This window comes from Aquarana catesbeiana, linkage group LG09 (assembly GCF_042186555.1).
Source record: "Aquarana catesbeiana isolate 2022-GZ linkage group LG09, ASM4218655v1, whole genome shotgun sequence".
Classification (NCBI taxonomy): domain Eukaryota; kingdom Metazoa; phylum Chordata; class Amphibia; order Anura; family Ranidae; genus Aquarana; species Aquarana catesbeiana.
Window position 1 is genome coordinate 36,636,902 of NC_133332.1, and position 10,215 is coordinate 36,647,116.

The 10,215-nt window shown below is 43.1% G+C and overlaps 3 pseudogenes; all 3 read left to right on the forward strand.

Moving 5' to 3' along the window:
* Window positions 1-4,147: 4,147 nt before the first annotated feature.
* LOC141109119 (U4 spliceosomal RNA) lies at window positions 4,148-4,212 on the forward strand (annotated as a pseudogene).
* Window positions 4,213-6,423: 2,211 nt separating this feature from the next.
* LOC141109118 (U4 spliceosomal RNA) lies at window positions 6,424-6,488 on the forward strand (annotated as a pseudogene).
* Window positions 6,489-9,858: 3,370 nt separating this feature from the next.
* LOC141109110 (U4 spliceosomal RNA) lies at window positions 9,859-9,923 on the forward strand (annotated as a pseudogene).
* The last annotated feature ends 292 nt before the right edge of the window (window positions 9,924-10,215 follow it).

The following is a 10,215-nucleotide window of genomic DNA, read 5'->3' on the forward strand; positions in this document are numbered from 1 at the left end:
TTATTTTTGATTAGTTTGCCTTGTCTATAAATCTGACTCTGTTTGCCGCTGACTTGTGAGTTTAGGAGATATGCAGGTAGCACTTTGCTTTCAGGAGCTTGGCTATTAGTTCCCGCCCACTTTCCTGCTGGGCCAATCAGAGAAATGTAATCTGCATATGACTCAATAAGATTACTCAGTAAGATTCTGGAACATTTGCTGGCCTATGACAATAAAATATACTTTTTTTTTCAAATGAAACATAGATATTTTAATTGCTAGAGAGTATCTATTGATATTCTATATTAAAAACATATCTATAAAATACATTTTATTGGAATGTTGATTAAATGTCAATCTCCATATTTTGCAGGGGTTGAATGAAAATTAAGTCTTCTGCTCAATACTGCTAGAAAGTGTGTAATAGCTCTTTTACTATTTGTTTAAAAGGCTCTTGTGCAGCAGGAGCCATTGTGCCAATGTCAAAAACAGAAAAGTAGAGTTATTTGGGCTGCGGGTTCATAATAATATTTATGTATTCAGCTCTGATTGCACTGACCATGAATTATTGTAGGCCGGAATTAATATTTTCTCTAGGAATAACGGTTTTCCAAACAAAATAATTGAGGATCCTAAAATCGTGGGGTAGAGAATATAACGGTTTCACTCTAAAATCCCACTCTGTGCAGGAATATTCCTGCTCTGGTGAAAGAATTTAAGCACCATTGAGTGAGAGTGATAGTCATTGGTGAAGGGTAACTACACCATTAACCCCTTTACATCCACACAAAAGCCACCACCACTTGATTTAATGGAAACACGTGCCATTCACAGCACCTGATTTTGTAGTTTTCACATAAAAAAAGATTTGTTGCACTTGCTGCCACACCTAGACAGGTATGTCACAGAGTTTACAATAGGTGCCTTTCTTCAAAGAGATAAGATGCTTTTTTTATTTTTGATTAAATGATTCTATGATTCAGCTTACATTTTTTTTTATTTTGTTTGAATAAAAGAACAGAAAAACAATGCAAGAAAATATTTACTAAAAAATGATGAAGAAGACAATGAGCAATGGTAAAATGAACTGAATTAAAAATGAAAAATACTTCACAAAGTTTACCTTGTCTTTAAATCTGACTCTGTTTGCCGCTGACATGTGAGTTTAGGAGATATGCAGGTAGCACTTTGCTTTCAGGAGCTTGGCTATTAGTTCCCGCCCACTTTCCTGCTGGGCCAATCAGAGAAACATAATCTGCATATGACTCAATAAGATTACTCAGTAAGATTCTGGAACATTTGCTGGCCTATGACAATAAAATATACTGTGTTTTTAAATGAAACATAGATATTTTAATTGCTAGAGAGTATCTATTGATATTCTATATTAAAAACATATCTATAAAATACATTTTATTGGAATGTTGATTAAATGTCAATCTCCATATTTTGCAGGGGTTGAATGGAAATTAAGTCTTCTGCTCAATACTGCTAGAAAGTGTGTAATAGCTCTTTTACTATTTGTTTAAAAGGCTCTTGTGCAACAGGAGCCATTGTGCCAATGTCAAAAACAGAAAAGTAGAGTTATTTGGACTACAGGTTCATAATAATATTTATGTATTCAGCTCTGATTGCACTGACCATGAATTATTGTAGGCCGGAATTAATATTTTCTCTAGGAATAACGGTTTTCCAAACAAAATAATTGAGGATCCTAAGATCGTGGGGTAGAGAATATAACGGTTTCACTCTAAAATCCAACTCTGTGCAGGAATATTCCTGCTCTGGTGAAAGAATTTAAGCACCATTGAGTGAGAGTGCTAGTCATTGGTGAAGGGTAACTACACCATTAACCCCTTTACATCCACACAAAAGCCACCACCACTTGATTTAATGGAAACACGTGCCATTCACAGCACCTGATTTTGTAGTTTTCACATAAAAAAAGATTTGTTGCACTTGCTGCCACACCTAGACAGGTATGTCACAGAGTTTACAATAGGTGCCTTTCTTCAAAGAGATAAGATGCTTTTTTTTATTTTTGATTAGTTTGCCTTGTCTTTAAATCTGACTCTGTTTGCCGCTGACTTGTGAGTTTAGGAGATATGCAGGTAGCACTTTGCTTTCAGGAGCTTGGCTATTAGTTCCCGCCCACTTTCCTGCTGGGCCAATCAGAGAAATGTAATCTGCATATGACTCAATAAGATTACTCAGTAAGATTCTGGAACATTTGCTGGCCTATGACAATAAAAAATACTGTGTTTTTAAATGAAACATAGATATTTTAATTGCTAGAGAGTATCTATTGATATTCTATATTAAAAACATATCTATAAAATACATTTTATTGGAATGTTGATTAAATGTCAATCTCCATATTTTGCAGGGGTTGAATGAAAATTAAGTCTTCTGCTCAATACTGCTAGAAAGTGTGTAATAGCTCTTTTACTATTTGTTTAAAAGGCTCTTGTGCAGCAGGAGCCATTGTGCCAATGTCAAAAACAGAAAAGTAGAGTTATTTGGACTACAGGTTCATAATAATATTTATGTATTCAGCTCTGATTGCACTGACCATGAATTATTGTAGGCCGGAATTAATATTTTCTCTAGGAATAACGGTTTTCCAAACAAAATAATTGAGGATCCTAAAATCGTGGGGTAGAGAATATAATGGTTTCACTCTAAAATCCCACTCTGTGCAGGAATATTCCTGCTCTGGTGAAAGAATTTAAGCACCATTGAGTGAGAGTGCTAGTCATTGGTGAAGGGTAACTACACCATTAACCCCTTTACATCCACACAAAAGCCACCACCACTTGATTTAATGGAAACACGTGCCATTCACAGCACCTGATTTTGTAGTTTTCACATAAAAAAAGATTTGTTGCACTTGCTGCCACACCTAGACAGGTATGTCACAGAGTTTACAATAGGTGCCTTTCTTCAAAGAGATAAGATGCTTTTTTTATTTTTGATTAAATGATTCTATGATTCAGCTTACATTTTTTTTATTTTGTTTGAATAAAAGAACAGAAAAACAATGCAAGAAAATATTTACTAAAAAATGATGAAGAAGACAATGAGCAATGGTAAAATGAACTGAATTAAAAATGAAAAATACTTCACAAAGTTTACCTTGTCTTTAAATCTGACTCTGTTTGCCGCTGACATGTGAGTTTAGGAGATATGCAGGTAGCACTTTGCTTTCAGGAGCTTGGCTATTAGTTCCCGCCCACTTTCCTGCTGGGCCAATCAGAGAAACATAATCTGCATATGACTTAAAGGGGTTGTAAAGGTAAAAATTTTTTCACCTTAATGCATTCTATGCATTAAGGTGAAAAAACTTCTGACAGAACCGCCGCCCCCAGGCCCCCCGTTTTACTTACCTGACGCCTCGAAAGTCAGCTTCGCGTTCCCGACATCTGTTCCTCCGCTCACCCTGGCCGCTGATTGGCTGCAGTGGATGGATTGAAAGCAGCGCAGCCATTGGCTCGCGCTGCTGTCAATCACATCCGATGACGCGGCGCGCCGGGAGGCGGGGCCGAGTGATACAGCGAGCGGCTATAGCCGCCCGCTGTATCACGGGAGCGCGCCCGCAAGCACTCACCACCGTGCGAGGGAGCTCGCATTAAGGTGGTGAATGCTTGCGGGGAGGAGCTGAAACAGCCGCCGAGGGACCCCAGAAGACGAGGTTCGGGGCCACTCTGTGCAGAATGAGCTGCACAGTGAAGGTAAGTATAACATGTTTGTTATTTTAAAAAAAAAAAAAAACACCTTTACAAACGCTTTAATAAGATTACTCAGTAAGATTCTGGAACATTTGCTGGCCTATGACAATAAAATATACTGTGTTTTTAAATGAAACATAGATATTTTAATTGCTAGAGAGTATCTATTGATATTCTATATTAAAAACATATCTATAAAATACATTTTATTGGAATGTTGATTAAATGTCAATCTCCATATTTTGCAGGGGTTGAATGGAATTTAAGTCTTCTGCTCAATACTGCTAGAAAGTGTGTAATAGCTCTTTTACTATTTGTTTAAAAGGCTCTTGTGCAACAGGAGCCATTGTGGCAATGTCAAAAACAGAAAAGTAGAATTCACAAGCTGCAGGGGGGAGGAGGAACTGACCAGGATGGACGTGCAGTGAGTTCGCTCCACTAGCTTTGCGCAGTGGCAGTATCATAGCCAATGAGGTTCAACTGAGTGGTGATTATTGCTAATTGCTTCTCGGCCTTTTGGCTAAGATTCATTGTAGTATCTGTTCTTATCAGTTTCAAGGAGGTGGCGCTTGCTTCTGTCCCTGATCTATGGCGAAATAGAGACGGGATTGCGGTTGCTATGCAAAGCCTGCTGGAGTGAAGGTGACCTGGAGCGGTTTGTAGCCGAAAGGGAAGCCTTCTGATGGGGATGGAGAACCACGGGGTCTGAACCGGAGGGTCGGGACCCTGGCCTTCTGGCCTGGATTGGGGCAGATCTAGCTCCGGACAGTTATTCGGGAGAGAACGCTTACTTCCCTCTTACAAGGGGGAGGGGAGTGGTTAGTACTTCCCGAATGTAATTAGGAGGGAGAGATGGGAGCGACGGTAGGGCCTGATAAAGGACTCTTTCCGGCTTCCTGATCTCCTTATCCTTTCTGCCTGTGGTAGGGTCTGCTGTGGTCTGGGCGGGGGGGTCGGGGCTTTTTCGAAAAGCCAGTGGTGAATGTGCCCCTGAAGTGGCAGTTCAGGGGTGCCGTATAGTCACGGTGTGAAAGCACTTGATTTTATGGCACCATGGTCACTTCACCACAACACACGTTTTTCGCACCTGCCTCTTGGGCCGGGCCTTTTGGCCAGGACCAGGGGAAATTTTTATGCCTGGCCGGAGGGCCGGCCATTGTATAGCACAATGGCCACTTTCACTCTCCCATCTCACTATCTTCCCCACTCTTTCTTTTACCCCTGTTTGTCACCTTTTTGTCTTTTTTTTTGGTTGTCTCTGTATACACGTTTTGTCACTGTGTGGCGAGTAGGGTGTGGGTCCTCGGGCCTACTCTGAAAGTCTTGGGAGGGGGTGGACATAGGCCTTTTGGCTTGGTTCGCCCTCTCCTTTGAGGGGTCTCTCTTCGGGAGAGCCCCACTGTACTTGGGTTGGTCTGCTTCGGCAGTCCTTCCAGTTGTGGGGGTCCGCCTGGTTTCGGCCGGATGGACCCTTTGTCTGAGTACCTCAGTCCCTGTCTGGAGCCTAACGCCCCGGGGGATCAGGGTAAGGTCCTTCCCTAGTGGAGGACTCTGTACACCCGTTGCACGTTTTTGTGTTTCACTCTCTATGTGTGGGCATTTTTTTTTGGCACCGGGTGGAAGTTTTTGAGGTGTGTTTTGCACGCCACTGGCTTTTCGATAATTTATTTTTTTTTGTGCAGCAGGAGCCATTGTGCCAATGTCAAAAACAGAAAAGTAGAGTTATTTGGACTACAGGTTCATAATAATATTTATGTATTCAGCTCTGATTGCACTGACCATGAATTATTGTAGGCCGGAATTAATATTTTCTCTAGGAATAACGGTTTTCCAAACAAAATAATTGAGGATCCTAAGATCGTGGGGTAGAGAATATAACGGTTTCACTCTAAAATCCCACTCTGTGCAGGAATATTCCTGCTCTGGTGAAAGAATTTAAGCACCATTGAGTGAGAGTGCTAGTCATTGGTGAAGGGTAACTACACCATTAACCCCTTTACATCCACACAAAAGCCACCACCACTTGATTTAATGGAAACACGTGCCATTCACAGCACCTGATTTTGTAGTTTTCACATAAAAAAAGATTTGTTGCACTTGCTGCCACACCTAGACAGGTATGTCACAGAGTTTACAATAGGTGCCTTTCTTCAAAGAGATAAGATGCTTTTTTTTATTTTTGATTAGTTTGCCTTGTCTTTAAATCTGACTCTGTTTGCCGCTGACTTGTGAGTTTAGGAGATATGCAGGTAGCACTTTGCTTTCAGGAGCTTGGCTATTAGTTCCCGCCCACTTTCCTGCTGGGCCAATCAGAGAAATGTAATCTGCATATGACTCAATAAGATTACTCAGTAAGATTCTGGAACATTTGCTGGCCTATGACAATAAAATATACTGTGTTTTTAAATGAAACATAGATATTTTAATTGCTAGAGAGTATCTATTGATATTCTATATTAAAAACATATCTATAAAATACATTTTATTGGAATGTTGATTAAATGTCAATCTCCATATTTTGCAGGGGTTGAATGAAAATTAAGTCTTCTGCTCAATACTGCTAGAAAGTGTGTAATAGCTCTTTTACTATTTGTTTAAAAGGCTCTTGTGCAGCAGGAGCCATTGTGGCAATGTCAAAATTGGAAAAGTAGAATTCACAAGCAGCAGTGGGGAGGAGGAACTGACCAGGATGGACGTGCAGTGAGTTCGCTCCACTAGCTTTGCGCAGTGGCAGTATCATAGCCAATGAGGTTCAACTGAGGCGTGATTACTGCTAATTGCTTCTCGGCCCTTTGGCTAAGACCGAGTCTAGTATCTGTTCTTATCAGTTTCCAGGAGGTGGCGCTTGCTTCTGTCCCTGATCTATGGCGAGATAGAGATGGGATTGCGGTTGCTATGCAAAACCTGTTGGAGTGAAGGTAACCCGGCGCGGTTTGTAGCCGAAAGGGAAGCCTTCTGATGGGGATGGAGAACCACGGGGTCTGAACCAGAGGGTCGGGACCCTGGCCTTCTGGCCTGGATTGGGGCGGATCTAGCTCCAGACAGTTATTTGGGAGAGAACGCTTACTCCTGCCTTGCAAGGGGGGGAGGGAGTGGCAAGTACTTCCCGAATGTAATTAGGAGGAGTGATGGGAGCGACGGCAGTGCCTGATGGTAAAGGGCTCTTTCCGGCTTCCTGATCTCCATATCCTTCCTGTCTGTGGTGGGGTCTGCTGTGGTCTGGGCTGGGTGGTCAGGGCTTTTTCGAAAAGCCAGTGGTGAATGTGCCCCTGAAGTGGCAGTTCAGGGGTGCCGTATAGTCACGGTGTGAAAGCACTTGATTTTATGGCACCATGGTCACTTCACCACAACACACGTTTTTCGCACCTGCCTCTTGGGCCGGGCCTTTTGGCCAGGACCAGGGGAAATTTTTATGCCTGGCTGGAGGGCCGGCCATTGTATAGCACAATGGCCACTTTCACTCTCCCATCTCACTATCTTCCCCACTCTTTCTTTTACCCCTGTTTGTCACCTTTTTGTCTTTTTTTTGGTTGTCTTTGTATACACGTTTTGTCACTGTGTGGCGAGTAGGGTGTGGGTCCTCGGGCCTACTCTGAAAGTCTTGGGAGGGGGTGGACATAGGCCTTTTGGCTTGGTTCGCCCTCTCCTTTGAGGGGTCTCTCTTCGGGAGAGCCCCACTGTACTTGGGTTGGTCTGCTTCGGCAGTCCTTCCAGTTGTGGGGGTCCGCCTGGTTTCGGCCGGATGGACCCTTTGTCTGAGTACCTCAGTCCCTGTCTGGAGCCTAACGCCCCGGGGGATCAGGGTAAGGTCCTTCCCTAGTGGAGGACTCTGTACACCCGTTGCACGTTTTTGTGTTTCACTCTCTATGTGTGGGCACTTTTTTTTGGCACCGGGTGGAAGTTTTTGAGGTGTGTTTTGCACGCCACTGGCTTTTCGATAGAGTGAAAGCACTTGATTTTATGGCACCATGGTCACTTCACCACAACACACGTTTTTCGCACCTGCCTCTTGGGCCGGGCCTTTTGGCCAGGACCAGGGGAAATTTTTATGCCTGGCCGGAGGGCCGGCCATTGTATAGCACAATGGCCACTTTCACTCTCCCATCTCACTATCTTCCCCACTCTTTCTTTTACCCCTGTTTGTCACCTTTTTGTCTTTTTTTTGGTTGTCTTTGTATACACGTTTTGTCACTGTGTGGCGAGTAGGGTGTGGGTCCTCGGGCCTACTCTGAAAGTCTTGGGAGGGGGTGGACATAGGCCTTTTGGCTTGGTTCGCCCTCTCCTTTGAGGGGTCTCTCTTCGGGAGAGCCCCACTGTACTTGGGTTGGTCTGCTTCGGCAGTCCTTCCAGTTGTGGGGGTCCGCCTGGTTTTGGCCGGATGGACCCTTTGTCTGAGTACCTCAGTCCCTGTCTGGAGCCTAACGCCCCGGGGGATCAGGGTAAGGTCCTTCCCTAGTGGAGGACTCTGTACACCCGTTGCACGTTTTTGTGTTTCACTCTCTATGTGTGGGCACTTTTTTTTGGCACCGGGTGGAAGTTTTTGAGGTGTGTTTTGCACGCCACTGGCTTTTAAAAAAAAAGTAAAAAAAAGAAAAAGGGTGTGGGTCCTCGGGCCTACTCTGAAAGTCTTGGGAGGGGGTGGACATAGGCCTTTTGGCTTGGTTCGCCCTCTCCTTTGAGGGGTCTCTCTTCGGGAGAGCCCCACTGTACTTGGGTTGGTCTGCTTCGGCAGTCCTTCCAGTTGTGGGGGTCCGCCTGGTTTCGGCCGGATGGACCCTTTGTCTGAGTACCTCAGTCCCTGTCTGGAGCCTAACGCCCCGGGGGATCAGGGTAAGGTCCTTCCCTAGTGGAGGACTCTGTACACCCGTTGCACGTTTTTTGTGTTTCACTCTCTATGTGTGGGCACTTTTTTTTGGCACCGGGTGGAAGTTTTTGAGGTGTGTTTTGCACGCCACTGGCTTTTCGATAGAGGAGCCATTGTGCCAATGTCAAAAACAGAAAAGTAGAGTTATTTGGACTACAGGTTCATAATAATATTTATGTATTCAGCTCTGATTGCACTGACCATGAATTATTGTAGGCCGGAATTAATATTTTCTCTAGGAATAACGGTTTTCCAAACAAAATAATTGAGGATCCTAAAATCGTGGGGTAGAGAATATAATGGTTTCACTCTAAAATCCCACTCTGTGCAGGAATATTCCTGCTCTGGTGAAAGAATTTAAGCACCATTGAGTGAGAGTGCTAGTCATTGGTGAAGGGTAACTACACCATTAACCCCTTTACATCCACACAAAAGCCACCACCACTTGATTTAATGGAAACACGTGCCATTCACAGCACCTGATTTTGTAGTTTTCACATAAAAAAGATTTGTTGCACTTGCTGCCACACCTAGACAGGTATGTCACAGAGTTTACAATAGGTGCCTTTCCTCAAAGAGATAAGATGCTTTTTTTATTTTTGATTAAATGATTCTATGATTCAGCTTACATTTTTTTTATTTTGTTTGAATAAAAGAACAGAAAAACAATGCAAGAAAATATTTACTAAAAAATGATGAAGAAGACAATGAGCAATGGTAAAATGAACTGAATTAAAAATGAAAAATACTTCACAAAGTTTACCTTGTCTTTAAATCTGACTCTGTTTGCCGCTGACATGTGAGTTTAGGAGATATGCAGGTAGCACTTTGCTTTCAGGAGCTTGGCTATTAGTTCCCGCCCACTTTCCTGCTGGGCCAATCAGAGAAACATAATCTGCATATGACTCAATAAGATTACTCAGTAAGATTCTGGAACATTTGCTGGCCTATGACAATAAAATATACTGTGTTTTTAAATGAAACATAGATATTTTAATTGCTAGAGAGTATCTATTGATATTCTATATTAAAAACATATCTATAAAATACATTTTATTGGAATGTTGATTAAATGTCAATCTCCATATTTTGCAGGGGTTGAATGGAATTTAAGTCTTCTGCTCAATACTGCTAGAAAGTGTGTAATAGCTCTTTTACTATTTGTTTAAAAGGCTCTTGTGCAACAGGAGCCATTGTGGCAATGTCAAAAACAGAAAAGTAGAATTCACAAGCAGCAGGGGGGAGGAGGAACTGACCAGGATGGACGTGCAGTGAGTTCGCTCCACTAGCTTTGCGCAGTGGCAGTATCATAGCCAATGAGGTTCAACTGAGGCGTGATTATTGCTAATTGCTTCTCGGCCTTTTGGCGAAGATCAAGTGTAGTATCTATTCTTATCAGTTTCCAGGAGGTGGCGCTTGCTTCCGTCCCTGATCTATGGCGAAATAGAGATGGGATTGCGGTTGCTATGCAAAACCTGCTGGAGTGAAGGTGACCTGGAGCGGTTTGTAGCCGAAAGGGAAGCCTTCTGATGGGGATGGAGAACCACGGGGTCGGAACCAGAGGGTCGGGACCCTGGCCTTCTGGCCTGGATTGGGGCGGATCTAGCTCCAGACAGTTATTTGGGAGAGAACGCTTACTCCTGC